The sequence below is a fragment of the Falco biarmicus genome, chromosome 2 (assembly GCF_023638135.1).
Source record: "Falco biarmicus isolate bFalBia1 chromosome 2, bFalBia1.pri, whole genome shotgun sequence".
In the NCBI taxonomy this organism is placed as follows: Eukaryota; Metazoa; Chordata; class Aves; order Falconiformes; family Falconidae; genus Falco; species Falco biarmicus.
In genome coordinates, this window is record NC_079289.1 from 39,977,505 (window position 1) to 39,998,379 (window position 20,875).

A 20,875-nucleotide genomic window follows, 5' to 3' on the forward strand; every position below is an offset into this window, starting at 1 on the left:
TAAATGTTCCTCATATCCTGAGTGTTAAGGGATATTTTGAGCAGCTACCGCCTACAGCAGGAGAAATTCTTCCTGCCTGGCTGCTGGAGACCAGGCGCCTGGGGACCAGGGCTCTCTGCCCAGGCTGAGGGTTGTGGCTGCTGCTTTCCCCCTTGCAGGTTCAACCAGTAGTGAAGCTGAGCACACGCACAGGTCCCTGGCTCACCAGCTGGTCCAGCTTAATGTTCAGTAGAAAACACACAGAAATTCTACACTTGCCCCACATGCACCCCACATTCACAGGTCCTCCCAAATACCAGCACAGACCCTTTCCTGCCTGATACCTCTGCCCAGACTTGAGCCCTCCTTGCTGGTCCAAAACTCCCTTGCTGGTCTAGCTTGGAGTTTTCCAGCGACTAAATGACTGCACACCTTATGCACACCTGATCTGGGCAAAGTACAGACACTTGCCCCCAGTAACCAGCACTTACTGACTTAAGTGTTGGTGGACAGATGAAACTTATTAGCAGTTTTTCCATTGGTTAAACTGTAATATTCCCAAGGAAACTGCCTCCAAATTCAGGAAAATATGATGAGATTATTGCACATAAAATAAAAGAACACTTGACATAGATTAATTTAGCTTACTATCCTCCCCAACATTTTTTGAAAAAACAATACTCCACAGAGAGATAACAGAGATCCTTTCAGACTGATTGGTAGCTTCTAAAAAAAATTTGTCTATTAAAAAAAAAATCTATAAAATAGTCTAAAAATTGTACTAGCTAGTTTATGTTATGTGGAATGGGTAAAGTCTGAAGATCCTTAAAGCAAGAATGCAAGAGAAGTCTGCAGGACATACATTCATCTTAAGTTTAAAAATAATAAAATTAAATAAATAACTTCATAGCTTAAGCTTATACTCTATGTATGAGAAAGAAGGAAGGCAGGGGAGAACAAGATAGCAAGCATGAAATGGCATTTAACTTCCAAACCACCAATTAATTTATAAAACTTACATAAATATAAGATTCTCAATTATCATTGTATTTCTACATATTATATGAATGTAAGTGACCGAGTATGGGGAAAAATACCCTTCATATGCTCTTATTATAGTAAAGACAACAGTGTAAACACAGTCACTATTAGACAACAAAGAACCAACAATCTCTTAAAATTACCCCAATATTAGTAACTCATTATTGTCTCTTGATTGTAGCTTGCACCTTCTTAGACACAAAGCTAATCACCACATAATTGCTAATCCATAAAATCACACATCATTAGTTCCAACATTCATGGAAGTGCTTACTTAAAAATGATGATGCTACCTCTAGAAAGCAATAAATATGCATTAGTGTGAAATAATGTTCATATTGTTTATTTCATTCCTTTCTTTTTTTCTTTTTTTTTTAATCCTTATTAATTTGCAGCTTGTCAATATGCATGTAGAAAAAGTTCATTTACAAGAATTTCCAAATCACTTAATTACACCTATTTTGCAACAGAAGTGTGTTAATAAAGCTGTATTCTCTTAAATTAAAACTTAGAAAAATATATTTTGCCTGGAGAGGGCAATTTTTTGGTTTGTCTGCGTGAGATGCATACAGGAAATTTTAAACTACATGTAACTGTCAAACCTACTGTTTGCCTTTTTTGATTTACTATTTACTTGTCTTATATTTATTGTTAGCCCTGATATTAGTGACTGAGCTCTTATATAGTAACAAATCTACCAGACCTTTTTTGGAGTGTATATTTTTCCCGTGTACTATGCTTTCTAAATATTTAGCAGGTTTGCATATCAATGTTTTTCCTTGCAAATGCCTGAGGGACTCATTTCTCAATAGCAATGCCAGACATACAGTAAAATGTTTGACTTATTTTTCTATCAACTATTGTTCTATACCTACATAGCCTTTTCTATTTGTTGCTGTCTAGAGGATACAGCACTGACCCTGCCTGCTCAATGTGCAGGGACGCATGCCTGCAAGCACCAAGGCTTTATAAAGCTTATCCCTACGCCTTTACTTGTCATATCAGCAGCTTCATCTGCAGAAATACATTCTGACTGAGCAAGCCTGAGGTAGACAATGCTTAATTCTCCATTACAAAGTCTTCGAGGAAGAGAAGAGATATTCAGCTGCAGGGTATCCATCCTGTCAGCACCCTATTATCCTAACACACCGTTTACTCTGTTACTGGTTTTAAGCTGGCCTTATTCAGTCTGATTATCGTGTTAGAGCCTTGCCCTGGATCACTGTACCGCCCTACACAGGATATATTTATTCAGCTGCTGTTCTGAGACTCCAGATTTTTGTCTTTCTTGTACCTGCTTAATGTCTACCAATGAACAAACACAGTTCATAAGATTTCTGATACTTAAATTAGATGTTACAAGGTCAAAATGTGAGCCAGTTATAAACTCAGAAGGAAAACAAAATTAAATAAAATAAAGCAAAAGAGAAACCGCTGGTAATAAAATAGAAATTATAGTTCCTAGGTTTTATTCTCTCATAACTGACAGAATAAATCCATGCTTTGCATTGATATGCAACACAGTTACATCTAACAGTGTTGGATCACAAAGATCACTCACCATTTTCCATTTTCCACCACACAACTTTTACTCTCCAAGGCTTCTAGGATCTTATAGTAAACTTAGCACATCAAATAAAATTATCATAGGCCACTGCATCAATATCCAGCACAAAGAAATAAGGGAAGATTAAGAGCATTAACAACCCATAATATATTAAATATACCTCCAGTTTTATGAAATTATTTCTAAGGGGTTTATGAGTATTTGTCAAAGGAATCTATCCAAACTTCATAATGATTCTGACTTCATCCAGCTGAAGATGAGGGTGTTAACGAAGTTTTGCAAAACATAGCTGTGTTTTCAAAGGACCAAGAGGCAGAAGAAGTAATTTGAATAGAAAGTCAATAAAACTTTGGAACATTACAATGTTTTGAAAACTTCAGATTTTAATTCCTAAGAAAGTTTTGTGTTCAGTAACTTTGTTCAGTGTTCAATTTTATTTTTCTTAAATTCATATAAATTATACAATTGTCTTGAGTCTGTTATCTGCTTTTTTCCACCTGTAAAACAATGTATAAAAGTATGTTAAAACTCTAACAAAGAACACATTTTCAAATCATATTTTCTTTTTAAATTACAAGACATTTAACACTATTTTAACTACCTAATAGTATGGAAAAAAATGGCTCCAGACAATAAACCTTATGTAATTCTAACTACATCTATTAATCAGCTATTGAGGTGAAACTGGTCACTTAAGATCTGTAGACCTGGTTGCTTCCTTCTTCAAAGTTATAGAAGGAAGTATAAAGAAAAATTATTACATTCTGAAATGACTTTTTAATTTATCATGTGACTAGCACCACTTTACAATCTTGGAAAAAATATCAGTATAAAGCTTTACACTGTTACCCAGGTCTAGCCCATCAACGTTCATATGCCATCAAGGGTTAATGGCTATGTCTCATAATGTTTTGAGGAATGCAGTGAGGATGTCCTTATAAAAAGTCTGCATAATTTTGTCTATAAAACCAGTAGACCTGTAAGTAAGCACTGTAAATAGGCTCTTTACAGAGAAAGTCATTCTGTAGAGCAGGTAGGATCCTGTATGCTCAGGCATGCCCTGAGCCTTAATGTGGGTATGAGTAGAATTGTACATACACTAATAAGTCCAAGCAGGAATACAGGGCTGATGACCAGATTCTGCTGTGTTCACATTTCAAGGAACTGACTTCCCTGGAGGTTAACTTCTGTGAAGCCAACACAAACCACACACGCAAGGTGCTTTTCCGCACTCCACCCACCCCTTGCCCCCCGCCCCCCCCCCCCCCCCCCCCCCCCGTCTGTGGTTAAAATTTGCTGATCAATAATACAAAATGATGATTAGGGCTTAGTGACTACCAAATACCACTGTGTGATTCTACATATTTCAAGATGAACTGGTGGAGAAGTATTTAATATTTAAGATGGCTAAAGTACTGAAGTAACAAAAGAAATAATTCCTTTAATGTAAAATACAATTACTATAAAGTGTTATTAAGACATAGAGTAGATTTGTGTTCATTAAAAAAAATAATAAAATAAATCCATCAATTGATGTGCTTGGATCATTCAAGATTAAGCAATTCTACAGAGAGAGACTTTATCCACTGAAGTGGAGAACAGAACACTGATGGATAGTTCTGCAAGTGAAATAGTTTTGATGCCATCATCACTGAAACACAGTGGTGCTAATAATTTAGGTTCTTGTTCAGGGTATTCTGGCAGGCATGTAATATTTCTTTCTGCCACCATCATAGTCATCGTGGCTGGTTAGTTGAAGGAGGAGAATTGATACCAAAGTTTCTGACAAAGAGTCATTCTACAGAATTTCAGAAATAATGTGAAACTATCTCAATTCTGTACATGCATAAAAAATGTTGGAATCTTATAACAAAGAGAAACAGAAATGTGTTTTTTTCAGTTGTACCTTCTGTATGTCAGAAAGTTAAAAACTGAAGAACAAAAACACGCTGCAGAAGAAGCTTGAGGTAAAATTGAAATAAAAATGTCAGGATCATGACAAAACCCATCCACACTGTAAAAAGTGTTTAATAAGACTGAGTTTGTTTTCTTCAAATATGCAGTTATGATTTAAAATCAGCTGCATTTTATCATTGTGGTACAATTAACAGTGTAGATCAATTCTGTCGGAACCTCATGTTTATTTGAAGTGAGTATCATCTGTAAGCTACAGTCTGGTTTGGCTTCACTACAATGTTCCTTATGATAGCTGATTCAAATTAGCAATACACTTTTTTAGAAGGGAAGGCAAAACTTGAACGTAGTTACAGAAGGAAAGTGATCCTGATAATTCAGTCAGAAAATTTATTCTTTTTCCTCCAGTGCTTTACTAACAGAACTATGAATCCATAAAATTATAATTTTTCATTGTTTTTCTGTACCTTTTATATTAATGGATGTACTTAAAGAAAACTATTGTGTAATCTAAGTCGTAATGTTAGATTTAATGAAGTAACTCAGTATTCACTTTTGTCTTTATATTATCAAGACTTTTCAGATCCGTACCACAAAAAACATAATCGCGTACATGTAGTTGAGTTTTATGATCGACAGGGCAAAAAAATTCAGTCTGGTTGGTTGGCTGATGTTTTATTGTCAGGATTTTCCCAACACCTAATTTTAAAGGTTAACATTAGGATGTCTAGCTAATGACTATTCAAAAAACAAACTAAAAAACAATAACCAAGCATTGATCAGAGAGACAATGATGAAGAGGGGAACCCAAATAACAAAAAACAACTCCTAAGACCATAGGAGGTGAAAAATTAAGTACTTGTCCCTATTGCAAAACCTACTAAGATGATTCAGTAGAAGAAACTGTCTCCAAAATACTATTCAAACTAAGGGTGACTATCAGAAATGGTGTAGCACTTACAAGGTATCTGGCAGAGGGTGTAATTTTGGAACTGAACACTTGGGATTGTGCCAGGCTGATCATGGGTTATCTAGAGAAAGGGTTAGGGGAGGGGAAAGACCAAGACAGATCAAGGATGAATAGGTCTGGGAAAATGGAGGGAGAGGGTTCAAAGGAGCCAGTCATTTGTAAACTGGCAGCTGATCAGCACACTATACTGGCTGAGCCTTAGACAGTTTTTCCTATCTTCTCATTAAGCTTTATTTCTAACTTTCTTTTCTGTGTGAAAATGTTCATTATTCTGTATGTGCATGTGTGTGGAGGGATGCAGGTGAGGTGATCCACTGTTGAACTCAAAACTGTATCTAGTGAGCAGAACAGGTCTGAGAGCTGGATATTGGGTTTGGTGCCAGATTTTACAAGGACTGTCTGGGAGCTAGATGCCAGACACACACATGAAGAGGGGTTTATTTTGTGTGATTTTGCTTTGTTTTGTTTCTTTAAAGTATGTTCAGGACTACTTTCTGGCTCTGAAGGTATGTGGCATTGAATGACACAATTTCACACTATTAAACTTTCAGTTTCTAAACGAGGGTGGTTGTATACAAACCGCTTGTTATTGAATGGTTCCTGGCCCACACACACTTCAGAAACCTGTTCAGGAATTCTTTGGGATAGGATTAGTTGGCTTGTATCAAAGTCATGTCTAACCATTCTAACAACTTCACAACATAGACAAAGAAGTCCTAATGCCTGGGAATGTAACTAGCACAATTTAATTTCTGAAATATGCATAGCCTCACTGACTTCATAGTATGTTGTTCTATTTACAACTGTTTGACCTTATGGACATTTCTCCTCCTTAATTTTTTAGTTTATTTTACTTATTTCATTCTTTAAAATGTTGGAGCTGTTCATTATTCCTTCATTTTTTTCTTTTTTCTTTTTTTTTTTTTTAATCAGGCAATTTAAGTGCAAAATTATATATTCAAAATATAAACATTTTATTTCTTGAAAATCTCAGTGGCAAAATAGAATTACTAACAGTTTAAATATATTTAACGTTTCAAAAGGAACTATAAATTATGTAGTATTTTTCTGAGACCCCCATCTGTCAGAACCTAAATCAGGTAAATTGTCAGGAGATTGGTATCTGAAGCCTTAATTTCTGCGTTTAATCGTTTTCTAGAAAGAAGCATTCTTTTCTAGTGAATACTTCCAGGCATATTCATATCAATTATATACACAGATGTGGGAAAAAAAAAAAAAAAGCCTTTTTAAAATTAGATACCTTTCTATTTGTGACTAAGACTGCTACAGTAATACCTATTAGAAGACAGCCAAGTACCTTTAGTAGTTTTCAAAGGATGACACAGAGACCCTTAATTAGGAACCCGTCTTAAAATAATGATCTCAAAAAAAATAAAATTCAGCTGAATCATAATACTGGTATTCAAATACATTTTGTCAGTGAACTGTGTGTCTGAACTGGAGCTTCACTCATGTTTCACAATTGGTGTACCCATCCACTAAGTGTTCAGAACAATAGGTTGATTTTTAAGAATGGACAATAACTTACTCTTTAGCAAAATAACCAAAGGATTAACTTACCTTCTCCCAGATTGGAATAGCTAGAATTATGGAACCCTATTCCCAAAGGTAAAGGGTATCTCAGATAAAGGAACTTCACCTGTTCTTTTGAACTTAGTCTCCTATACAGGCAGGAAAGCAAATGTGTAAGTTTGAACTGAGATCAAATAAAAGGAAACTCACATGATCATTCAGGTGCAACTTAAGCTTCAGGAAAGTTCTTGACTAGTAATTGACAGTAACTCAGAGATTTTGCCACTGAAATCATCTCCCTATACTTCTCCTGTTTCACATACTTACCCCACAGCCTTAGTTTCTGCCTACTGACAGAGGATGAACAGTTGATTTGCTGATGGGACCCAATGCATAGTTTCTCTATCAAAATAAATTTTGTTTATGTGAGAAGGGATAAAGTTGTCATTCCTATCACTGTTCCATGGGCATCTTCTGTTTACATCCAATGGCAGTCTGACTGTAGATTATACAACTATTTCTCCAGACTAAAATGGTTCTAACTGGGCACATAGACACTTCTGTATTTTAAAACATTTACTATTAAATTGTAGATACCTTCTGTAATTGGATTCAGATGAGAGAAATTGAATCACTACATGAAACCACCCACCTTTGTGGCTTTCTGATCCACAGTTTTAGCTAAAGTTATAATTTTATTATCCATGTGTACATTTTAGCTCAAACTATTACACAAGTCTGGGCAAACTTTCAGTTCCCTGGGAGATAAACTAAGGTGCAGATTGTCCTATTGGCACAGTGGACAAAGCACATTTAAAAAATTGTATTCAAGTCTGAACATAAGGAGCAAAAAGTAGCACAGAAGTATCTTACAGTACCAGTTTGATGAACTGAGTATGTTTTTGTCAGATAAAGTCTGCCCTAAAATATGTGTCAATATTTTAATGCAATTTGGATAAAAGGGCTAGAGATGAGAAGCTGGCCTTCATAAGCCCTGAAGAACATTCTGTCTTTAGATACATGTAGCTAAAAATTACACTAAACGTCTTACTATGGGTGCAAGGACATACAAAGGCCAAGAGCTTAATATTAGTCTAATTAAAACACTAATTGTCTAATCCATACACAACAACTATTATTATCATTACAAAAGTTCAAATTATCTAATTATTACATAAAAGAATCATTAGTAACACAGTTAAGAATGCTGTACATAAACTTTCTGACATGTACCCCTTTTCTTTAGTGTTATGTTCACCTTTTCAGTTCTTATCTGAGTCCTAAGGCTTACAACTGCTTTCTTCCTCAAGCAGATTAAAGAGAGTTTACAGTGAGTCACCAGTGTTCTGAGTTCTTTGTCATGAAGAGTATCCCCAGAAAGTCGGGGTGGGGGTGGGGGGATAGGGTTGGGGAATGGGGGCTGGAGGCATGGGGAAGGAATATGTTCACAGCTGTTCAAGTTAGGTAAGAATGTTCTGCAACTTGCAAAATTTAGTTGGGAGCCCATGAGAAGGAAACTGAGTATGAAGACTTAAAAATAGACCCAAACAGATTTGATGACACCACCACCACTTTTGAACTCCTCCTGGTGAAGAGCTCAGGATGCTGATTGATACCCTGCCACTTCCCTACTTGAGAAAAGCTGGTGCTACTGACCCCAAGTCCGAGAGAAACATTGATTGGAAGGGTGAACAGAACACCAAAGAAAAGAGGTTGATTTAATTTTTGTTTTAATAATAATAATAATTTTAAGGGCATTTTTAATGTGATCTCTCTTTATTGATTTGGATTATAAATTTCAGCATTACTGTAGCCGGTCTGTTATATCTGATAGCTACAGTTATACAACTATGTCTCCTAATCCAAATTCAAATTCACATCCAATTCTCTATTATATAAAGGGTTAGCTTGCTAGGCCTCTTACCACACTTAATATTCACAAGGCTAAACTAAAATATGCTATGTATCTGACCTCTAGAAAATCAGAGCTTCAACAAGCCCAAATCATATTTGATCAAGGCAAGCCCAGAAAGGTCCCAAGGCACTGCACTGTTAGGTCAGCGCAAAGCCTTTTAACTTCTTCTAGCAATGTCAAAATCAGATTATTAACAGTATGAAACAGGAAGAACTTTATAAGATGTAGTAATTCATAAACATATCTTAAAATCACAGTGTCTTTTTGCTTCATCTTTGTTTTGTTTGATTAGGAAGAGAGAGAAGGAAGAAAATTACACATTTATTTTCCTTGATTTCAATACAAGCTGAATTGTTAGAGACAGTTGTAGTCAATCTTTAAATACACCTTTATTTCCAGAAAAATGATCAAATTGTAAAGAAAATCCTATCTGTCTCACATTTAAATTGTCTAAACACTTTACCTTAAAAAAGTAACTATGCTACCCTTTCTGATGACAATAAGTCAGAATCTATGAAACAGTTTATTAAGTAACTTGGATGCTTCTGATGAACATACTAGGCAACATTTAATGCAAGACTATAATGGAAAAGCTAGGTCTGATACAGCAATGTCATTAAGTAGATATTTAATAATAAACACATACGCTACAGGTAGTACATCAGTGCTGAAGTATTTTATCAAAACAAAATCCAAAGTAGGCTAAGCCATCAAATTTTCTGTATTTTACTTTAGACTGCCTCTCACATGATCTGACGTGATACAGTCAGTTAGTTGAACTGGACTAAAAACTCATTATAATGTTAATTTCAAAATCTTAATCTATATCTCAGCAGTTAACAGGAAAAACCTGTAGACATAACAAAAATATGAGCGTTGCTGTGGGGTTGGATTTGTTCATTTTAGTAATTCAACTTCCTGTTTTTTTACTTTCTTCACCTCCTTTGTATATTGCAATTCAGTAGTACTAGTGGATCAACAACTAGAGCTCTGATGTAGGATTTAACTTTAAAATACATATGATGAATATGCAGCCCTGTCTAGGAACCAGGTTTGAGAGCTATGCCTTTAAAAGGGTCAGACATTTTAATCCTTGTATTAACTTTGCCATGCTGTGGAACTCTTTCACATGGGATACTGCAAAACCTAAGTGTTTTCTAAAGTTCAAAAGACAATCAAAGAAGTTCCTGGAAGAATAATCTTTCAAGGGCTATTAAATATGCACTCACAGTCTCTGGTTGAGAGATCCTCTCAAGCTGCTCAACTGCTTTGTGATTGATCTTTTTCTTGCATTCTTTCTTAAGCATCTGTTGTTGGATATCATTAGAGTCATGAAACTTTTGTTTGATCTAGTTTGGCAGTTTTTATTTCATACTCTTACAGAATTAAAGAATTGAGCTCAGCCAAGGTGGAAATGAGGCAGAAAAATGATGTCTTAGTTAACAGAAGAATCATTACTGCTTAGTTAAATGAATTTTTAGTGTACTAGTTAAGATATAATCCATTATATTAGGGAACAATTGCTCTGATTAGGAAAAAGAATTGCAACTCTGATGAGAAGGGGCCATTACTATATAAGGAAATGAAAACAGAACATAAGAGTTAGATGATATTTTTTTCCGTTACCACTTTGAATACACAACAAGATTCACTGGTTATAACAAGGTTAACTTAGCTGGCTTATGAGCTGCCAATCTATTCCTCTTGTTTAGCCAAGTTATAATCACAGTTCTATAGATGTTCATTCTCTAAATAAGCAGTACTGAAGAGTGCCTCAAAAATCTTTAGTTTTTACTTACAGATTGTAGGGCATTGAGATAAACTTGCCTCCACAGCAAGACTATTTATAAGTCTTGTGAAAAAAGTACAAGAGAACTCTGGTTCAGATGGTTCTGGAAAAGACAGAAAACATTTGCCTGTTTTCAGCTTTATATCCTTGTTCTTCGTTCTCCCACATCTATATAGTATCAAATAAGGGAATGCAAAATTTCCTGTGTATAGGAAAACACTTTGATTAAGGCAAAAAGGTTGGAAATGGTGAAATTATTATATGCTAACATTGGACATAGAAACTGATTCAGTCACTGAGGAGCAACAGATGTAATATTTCATTCAGGATAAGCAGTATTCATTGGACATGGAAAAACAAAGGCGGTAACTCCAAGGTTAAAGCTAGGAAGCAATTGATAAATACTATCCATACCAGTAACATTTGGCTCTATTGTCAACATTGTTAGTGTAAAGACATTTCACACTATGGTAAAGTGTTAAAAATGTTACAGAGCTTTTGTATCACTCCTTTAGGTATCTCACCCAATGTTACAGTTTGGTACTAATGAGGGTTGGGGTCTTTTTCTTTTTTTTTTTTTATTGTTCCCCCTATCCCTCACCCAGTGATAGTGAATACATTTTTAAAACAGAAACAAGTCTTTGTTGGAAAGGGTAATCCAGTGGACTCACTTCTTCTTTGACCCTTCTGTAACAGTGAATGTATATGGCATTGGAATTGATGGCATGTATGAAAAAATACAAATTCAGATTATGGGGTAGTGCTTGTGTCTGCACTGACAGTAATTCGCTGGATTTCAGTGGCAGATTTCCATATGAATTATTCATATGTATCATAGACACACAGAGTCATTAGCTTGGAAGGGGCTTCCACAGGTCACCTTGTCTAGGCTTCTGCTCAGACCTCATCGATTTAGTGCAAGACGTTTAGGGTATTTTTAATATCTGTAAGGATGGAGACTACACAGCCTCCTTGGGCAATCTGTTCCAGTGTTTGACCACCTTCATGATAAAATTTTATTTCCTTCTGTTGAGTTAGAATTTTCCATATTGCAACTCATGTCATTATCACATATACCCACACCCCTGGCACTTCACATCTCTGAAAAAACCTGTCTTTGTCTTTCCTCTGCTCGCCCATCAGGAAGTTATAGGCAGCAGTCTATCCTTGGCTCAGCCTTCTCAACATTGACCAGGCCCAGCTACCTTACGTTCTCCTCATATGTTATGTGCTCTAGCTCCCTGAGCATCTGGGTGGCATTTGCTGGACTTGCTCTAGTACATCCAGTGTTTGTGGTATATGGATGCCCAAAACTGGATGCAGTTCTTCAAGTGCAGTCCCATCAATGTCAAAGAGAGAGAAATTATTCACTTTGTTTCAGCTGGTGTCTTCACCCCAAAATGCAGCTGGCTTTATTTGTCCACCACAATCACAAAGACTCTTTCTGGAGTTTTTTTCAGCCTATTTTTCCAGCCTGTTGAGGTCCTTTCCCAAAGCAGCCCTCCTGCCCAGTTTATCTACCTCCCAATTTAGTATCTTCCATAAATTCACAGAGGGTGTACTCTATCCACACTATCCCATCATTCAGGTCATTAATAAACACATTAAACTTTATTGGATTCAGTATAGAACCCTGAGGTACACCATGAGTAACTCACTACCAGGTAGACTTTGTGCTCCTGCTTACTACCATTTCAGCCTGGTAGTCTGCCTAATTTTCTACTTACTATAACATACACTTATCCAGTCCATATCTTATCAATTTGGCTATAAGGTCTTTGTGTCAAAGACGTTGCTAAAGACAATTCAGTGAGCTAAGTACACTTTCTGCACAACCTTTTCCCTAAAAATAGGCAGTTAAAATTTTGAGTATTCAGTTAGATAAAACTTAGCTACCATAACAATCATAGTACTTACTGTTCTTTAAAAACAGCTACAATGGTATGTAAGTAACAGTGAATCCAAACGCAAATGTTTTTGAGAATTGATTCAAGGACAAAGGAGATATATTTAACACACATCTAAGGTCTTCCTGGCACATTTATAAATGTGGTCTAAAAAACCACAACAGAAGAGTTCATCTTGTTTTGAAACAAATACAAGTGTTAGCTATGAGACAGTGCTATATTGGTACATGAGTCTCAAGTATTCATCCTTAAGTACCAGAAAATACTATTTTCTATGCCTAAGTTTTTCAAGTGAGGTAAATCATATTTGTCAATAATAATTTAGCAATTGCCAATAATTTTCCATAATTTAATAATTCCTAGAGAGGTAGCCTAGATATATTAGACCTCCTTTTAAACAAACAAAGAACATAAGAAGTATTTATGGCACACAGAAGTTTAAGGAGTCCAAAGCTTGTTTTTGTTTCATCAGGAGGTTCAACAGTTTTCTTATAAATAAGTATTTGAACAGGACTTACATGAAGACTTTTCTCTGTAGAAGCTGAGAAGCAGCATTTGGTCTCATAAATAAATAAATAAACTTTTTGCTTTTTGCTTTAGTCTTAACTAGTATAAGATAGCCAAATCTCAGAAATGTTTAATGGTAATTATAAGTATGTCAAAAAAGTAAGAAAAATATGTAAAATTCTGAGATATAATTATCATATGTATACTTCCTTTTTCCCTTATTTTCAATAAAATTGCCTAATAATGCTTATTTCTTTTTCAGCTAACACCTAACAATTTCCCTTTGCCTAATTGGAAAATCATTGCTGCTTTTCCTCTCAGTAATGCCAACAGAGTCTTCTAACCATTGCAGAAAAGAACAAATTACATAAAAAGTCAGAGGTAAAATTTATACGGGTTCTGCTTTCAATTATTTTACTTAGAGGTATGCTATAGGGAAGGATGGCATATGAAGTCTTACACATATTTAGCATAGTTCAGAGGAAGTAAAATTGTGTTGGGTCTGAGATGCTGCCAGCTAAAAAATGAAAAATAGTACCATGGAGGTTAAGGGCAATCCTAGCCCTTAGGTAAAATTTCATAGATAGCATCTGGAGAACTTTCTCCTCCTGTCCTGTTCCAAAAGAATCAGTTATTTGGAACAAAGTCAGAAGGGGATTAACTCTTTTACTTGTCTGAGGAAGACACCCAAGGGAAGCGGGAACTCTTGAGTACTTGGTGTTTCCTGATGATTCCCTTGCTAGTGTACAAGTTATAACCTAGTGCTTCATAAAACCCTTATAAGGATTGGCTTTTTTCCAGATTTGCCAAGTATGACTAATAAAGCAATACATTTACATGTACTGAGCCCACAGGGGCTTAAGGATTAGTCCCTTATAAAGATATCTGGCCCCCAAGTGTAAAGAAAATTATTCTAGCAGAAGCAAGCAATTTCCCCTCAAGGTGAAACAAAGACTACAGCTAGAAAGAGATGCGAGAGGAAAGACAGGCAACAATTCACTGTGCAGTCTGGTCCTGCCAAAGTAGAATGACAAGAAAGATATTTAAAGGGTGTTAGTCTCTTGAAAGCTTGTTTGTTTCTTTTCCAGGAAGGTGATTTGGCATAATGTTATATATCCTATATTCCTACAAATGTCTGTTGAAAACATGTTGACAGAAATAGTATGAAATTAGTATAAGGATAGCTAAAAAGGTTAATTATACAAAAAATATTTTTTAAAATGTTTTTTGTTATCAGCCATTTGAGCATCAAAGTAGGAAGTTCTTTTAAGTAAAAAAAATATTCTGGGTGTGTTAGTAGTTAATAATGATATGTAAAATATGGCATGCAGATCCATCTCCAAAAGTCATGTTACAGTTGCATTCTAATTAGTGCATTACAATGTATGCCCAAATGCAGCAAATGGGATCCTCAAAATAGCTTTTAAACTGTTATCTATAGCATAAGAATGACTTTTGAACATCAGAGAAAGACAGAAAAAAATTCTTATAAAGTAAATTGTCCAAGATTTCACAGCAGATTAGAATTGTGATGTGTTGACAGGTCTGAAATAGTAATGTAACAGCAAAAGTATTTGGAAAAGTTTGTATTCTTTGGGATTATGGATGCTCGTAACTGGCAAATGAGGACCTATGTATGCCTAAGGACATTTGCACTGCAGAAAACAAGCTTTTAGATGTTTAAGCACCCTAAAAAGTTTGTTTTATTAGGTATGATATAAGCTTGACTAATTCCCTTGAGTTCTGCGATGCAGTGTCAGCCTTGTTTATTATATAATATTTCAGTGCTTAGGATACTCAACCCAGAAGTAAAAGTGTATGGGCCTTTTCCTCATTCTGATTTGATTTGAAATAACAAGTTCATAATCATAAAAATGTTCATTAAATACTTACATGCTGACTATTAGAAAAGAATACGTATTCCATCCCTGATCTCAATTGTGAACCACTGTGCAGCCAGCGCATACTCAGAACAAGACTATTAGATGCCAGAATAGGGCTCAACAGAGCTTCAATCAGACACACAGGCATCAAGTAAGGAGGATGGAAGCATCAGCACCATCCTTGACTTTTTTAATCAATGGCTTTATATAAGACCCATAAACAGAGCAAAGAACAAACCCTCTGAACTTACTATTCACAGAGTGACCTAAATCCAAGGCTACAGAACAGGGGTCCTCAAACTTTTTAAACCGGGGGCCGGCACAGGGATTAAGTGGCAGGCAGTCATCTGCGGCTGCTTGGTTTCCCCCCCCTCAACCCCCGGCGGGTGGGGGAGTGGGGGCTTTCTGTAAATACTGGGGGCTAGACTGAGGACCCTGGGGGGATGTATCCAGCCTTCAGGCCGTAGTTTGAGGACCCCTGCTATAGAGTGAGTTATCCATGTTGTGGCCTTCTGTACTGGATCCATGGAATCTGGACATGTGGTATCTGACAGGTCAGTTTGAAGTAGAGGAGAGGGAAAAGTCAATAAATATATTTCCAGAAGATAACACAGATACTTTGTAAGCCAGGAAGTCTTGTTTTGACCTTATATAAGCTGTGATTCAGCAGGGTAATTAGATAACTATTTTAATCATGCGAGTATTGCTCTGCTGTGCTATTGCCATCCATGAAAGCATTCACTTGTTTAGAAGCATGTACGTGTTAAGTGTCTTACTTACTGAATCAAGTCTTCAGCTGACTAGCTTGTTTGCATGCATTTCAATTAACCAAATTTTCCTTTTCTGGCTCCTTTTCAATGAATGGCTTTACAAGATCTTCATTACTTTCTAATTGCCAAAACTGTTGTTGACTTTTGTCTCTTACTGACAGGTTTTTTTAAAACAGCTCAGCTATTTGAAACCATTAATGTAATCCTTTTCCCATTTATTAATTGCACTAGTCTTGCCTTATTTTTATCCCACCAAAATCTGTTGTAGCCTATCTGATTTTCTCTAACCCTATGATTAGTACATTAATTAACTCACCAGTTCAGCTGCTTTTCTCCCTCTGAGGTATCAGTTTACTTCCCTACAGGTATTCTTCTTTTCTTGCAGTATCACTTATTTTTAACCTTTAGCTCCTCAAACAGTATGTTTTGGCCTCCTGCTACAAGGTAAAATTTCCAATTTTTATTGTGTCTATCTAAAGAGGACTGAAAAGGGATAAACATTCACCTGCTAGAAGAGACAGGTTTCACACAGAAAGCTTAAGGAAATGAGAAAACAACAGTGAAGTCAAACACTTCCTTAAAGCTCTCAGTCTCCAAATTTGGCAAATGCATTCTATTTAAACAGTTTCTGGCTTAGCAAACCTTGACACATATTTAGCCAGATATTATATATTATTCTAATGTACCATGGTAATGTGGGAGGCAGGGACAATGCCTAACATTGATTGTTGACATTGTAGACATCTACCTTAGGAAGTGTTTTGGGTTTTTTAATCCATTTTTAGAATTTAGATAATTAGCTTAGAAGTTAAATCTGCATGCTAGATTTTTAAATGTACTGTGATGGATTCCACCAGAATATTACTGCAATTGCAGTCACATTGCTTTCTGTCCTGCATCTGTTTGCCAGTGCCATCCAGTATCACTCTTCCTGTGAAGAGCAATTCACTTGAAAACTATTACTAAAAGAAGAAAACAAATCTCAAAAAGCACATCTTAAGAAGAATATGCTGCATTTTACTTTGTTTAACATTAGGCTGCATTGGTTCTGAACTTCTTACATTTTATATCCTAAGGGATCAGTTCCCAAATCTCTGATCCGAATGCATACTCAAAACAATTTTAGACATATACCTGGGCATACACAGACAATACTATGTATACCTTCTCTCCCACACAAGGAAAGCTGGGGTTCCTGTCCTAAATGTAAACTCAGATATCACAGGCTATTAAGAGTGTTAGTCTGAGCCATGATCCTATACACAAGGGAATTAATTAATAGGTAGATACAGGCCTAGAACTTCCTCACTGGCTTGTTCTGCTGGAGTGGGTTTCCCTGGGCTACCAGCCAAACTCCCATCCAGCCACCCAGCCTCTCCCCCACCCCCTCCAGCAGGATTTGGTGAGTTGAAGATAGGAAGAACAGGAGTGAAAGGGCTCTCAGACTGAGGTAAAGACAGGGCCGTCACCTACCAATTATGGTCATGGGCAGAACAAACTCAATCTGAGGAAAATGAATTTATTGATAATTAAAATAACAATTTAATTACTCCTTCAGGTAGTGTGAAGTGAAAGTCAAAGAGCAAAACAGCACCTTCCCTCCCCTCTTTCCCAGAACTTCACGCATTCATTTCTGACCCCTCAGAGAAACAGCAGGGTTGTTTGTCACACTTTTTTTTCCCTCACTCCTCACACTGCTGTGTAGCATTTTGCCATTTTTTTAAATACACTTTTCCTGAGGCAGCATGCCGACATGTGGGCTGGAGCCTGCTGGAATCATCTGTGCCCAGCCCAGGGCAGCCCTTGCCGCCTCACAGAGACCCTGCAGGCCCCGCTGCCAGCACCCGGGCACCTACATCCCTCATAGCTGTTCTCTGTCTTCAGATCTTGACCACTTCCTCAGCTCTCTGTTTCTTTAGCTGTACAGTGGAAGAAGCAGGAGAGATCCCAGCGTTTAGGCCAGATGTCATTCATGGCAATATGTCTCACATACTCACAAGAGTCACTAACAACCTAGGGAATAAAAGTTTAAGAATAACTGGCTATCAGTTTTGGTTGAGTTAATTTTGTGCTGTGAAATATAAGCAAGCGAAATAATGAAATACAGTAAGAATAAAATGCTCTAGGGCAGATGCTTAAAGATGCCAGCAGAAAAAAATCTTGACAGAAAAGCTCTGTTTTCCTCAGCTTTGACAACTGTTTTTTCACTCTTTCTTTTTCCTTTTTACCCAGTGACAAAGATAACACTCCTGCCAAATCTAACCGCTGCCTCTTTAGATTTTAATTTCTATTAGCAGACCACTAATCTCAAAATAATTTACTTATCATATATATATATATATATTTACACATCATATTTCTGTATCAGGAAAGGGTAGTACATAAAAATGTTACAGGACTTTAGGACACTAACTGTTTTGAGGTTCAAAATCTTGAATAGCAATATTCATGCAACAAACACTAAGAAATTTTATTCTGTATGCATTTCCATTAAAATCTTTAATGTGAATTGAATTTATTTTGAGATCTTTTCAGATAACGGACTTGACAGAAATACATAATGAAACATAAATCCAGTTAGTCTTTATTGCTTTTACCCCAGAACAAACTGTTATATGTCACTAAAGCTGGAAGTTTGACCACAGCCTTCATTTAAGACGGTGTGAAGGACACCCTAAATACATATGTGATATTAGACTGCAGAAGATCAAGGGCCTTCAATCCAGAACATATATACAGCTACCCAAAATGGAAATATTTCTTTTTGATCACGCTTTATGCTTAGGAGTTAAGGGATACAGTCACACTGTGGAAAGAGACAGACGTAGATTCCAGGCCCAACGTCCAGGTAGATACAGGCCGTTAAAATAACAATGGGAAAAGTCTTTACTGAAAAATTGTCTGGACTAAGTGAAGTCTGAGCAAAGAAATCATCAGCTGATTTATTTCTGTAGATTCAGGGAAACAGTGTTTAATGTTTTTACATTGTTAGCAAACAAACAACTTACCTTATTTTTAATTTTCCTATGAACTGTGATTCTGAACTACAGAGAGTCACTCAGGTAAATGAAAAAGGTGTGTGGGACTAAGTAAATCCTAAAAGAGAATTGACTATTAGAGGATTTTGAAGCCAGATTCTGTTTTATTTAAATTCATTCTTGCCTATTTTCTAAGTTATCTCTTGGATTTTTATGGCTAAATCATAGATCATGGTGTTACACAATTGAAATGAAGATGATAAAACTTAGCTCATAGTAATTTTCACAAAAGCTTACCATTTAACAAAATCCTTCCCATTTTGCTTAGATTAAGCTTGCATGTAATACATTTTCTCCTTTGTTAAACAGAAATTTACTTCCTTATCTTCAGTAGGAATATTTTTGTGAATTTTGTGAATTAACATGAGTTCACAGGACAGCATCTGTGCCATGAGAAGCCCATTAGCATGTTACTAGTTTACATAATACAAAGTTATAAGATTAATGACTGGGGCAGCATTCAAAGGAGGCATAAAATGTGGTTATTGTCTCAGGACTATTTCTGCACCAAATTAATTTTCTTTGTTTATAAGACAAAGAAACATTTTAAAATCTTATATTACACTGAAATAGGATAGGAAATACATCTAGGGTTTTTTTGCCAGAGAATTTCCTGAAAGGCAGCAAAAATACCTGTTTCTCTCTTGCCTCTTTAATTATCACATTCAAGATCCAGTTAAATTATTTGCATTGTTGACTATGTGTTTGGTTTTGTTCCCAAGGGAAAATATATCTTTCAGAAATGGTTAAGAAACACTATTGTTTTCAGAAGCCCACATTATTTCTGATTTTGAAGCATATGTGTCACATTTTGATGCATCTTGTCAGGTTTAATCAATCAAGTTAATGCATGTGAGACATGATCCAATTTCACATGATCAGAATCACTTCTTTTGACATACCACCATATGACATTTAAGGACAAATTAAAAACAATAGCAAACAAACAAAACCTTTTCACTGTATTGAAAGATTTTAAGGAAAAAAAGCCAAACTTTTTAAAGCCAGGTAAGGTATTTGTGTTCAGATGTGAAACACTTGCATTTCAACTATTTGTGGTATTTTGGTGCCCAGATTAGATGTTCTGGTATTATGAATACCAGGTTAACCAGTAGTTAACACAGAGCTGGCAACTCACTTAAGACTTTAACAAAATTTATTTTGGGTTGATAATTCATCTGTTAAGACTGATAGAGCAACCTGATAGGGAGAATGAGAAAATATTTGCCCTTCTGTTTCTCATGGCTGGGTAGAGAACGTATTAAAGTGTACAGTTCATGCTCTTATTCCAAAAGCATTCTCTGTCCTCACATATATTATTATGGAAAAGGAGTTGCATAAAAGATGGACAACTGAGTTCTTATTTCTACAAAAAGAAAAAACAAAAAAACAACGAAAATAAAAATCCCCAACTACTTACAGAACACAGATAAGGGTGGGGTTTTATGTATGAATTTACCCAGCTGACATCTGATTTATGGCGAATACTTAAACAAAACCATAACTACAAAAAACCCTCATATGTTTAAAGAGGTAAAGATAATCTTTCTTGGCTGGGATATAGCAGATTTTGTTTCATATGTATGCAAATTCATTTGAATTCATGTGAACAATTTCCTGTAATGAACTTACAATCCGTATCCTCCATCTGTAGCAAAATCTACAACTACACTTTCAGGTCTGACATACTATACTAAATTTTTTGTCTTAAGAAGTTCCTGGAATTCTCTGTGTCTCAAATCCTTTTTGAACAAACTTCACTGATGTGCTTTCGTATATTTATTAGGTGAAACTAAAGGCAGTGCTAGACTTACTCTACACTGCTGAGAAATCTGGACACATGTTTTACTTGAACTATCCATCACTAAGCTATAGTGATATTTAGATTCTGGCGGAAATGTAGCAATTAGGAAATAAGGAATTTTTCATCAGAAATTAGTGCAGGCATGAAATAAATGCCCCATGCTCTATGATGTTGGAGCTGGTATTCACTGCAGCCTGTGAAAGACTGACACCAGAGCAGATGGATATTCCTGAAGGAACTGCACCCCTTGAGGAACCC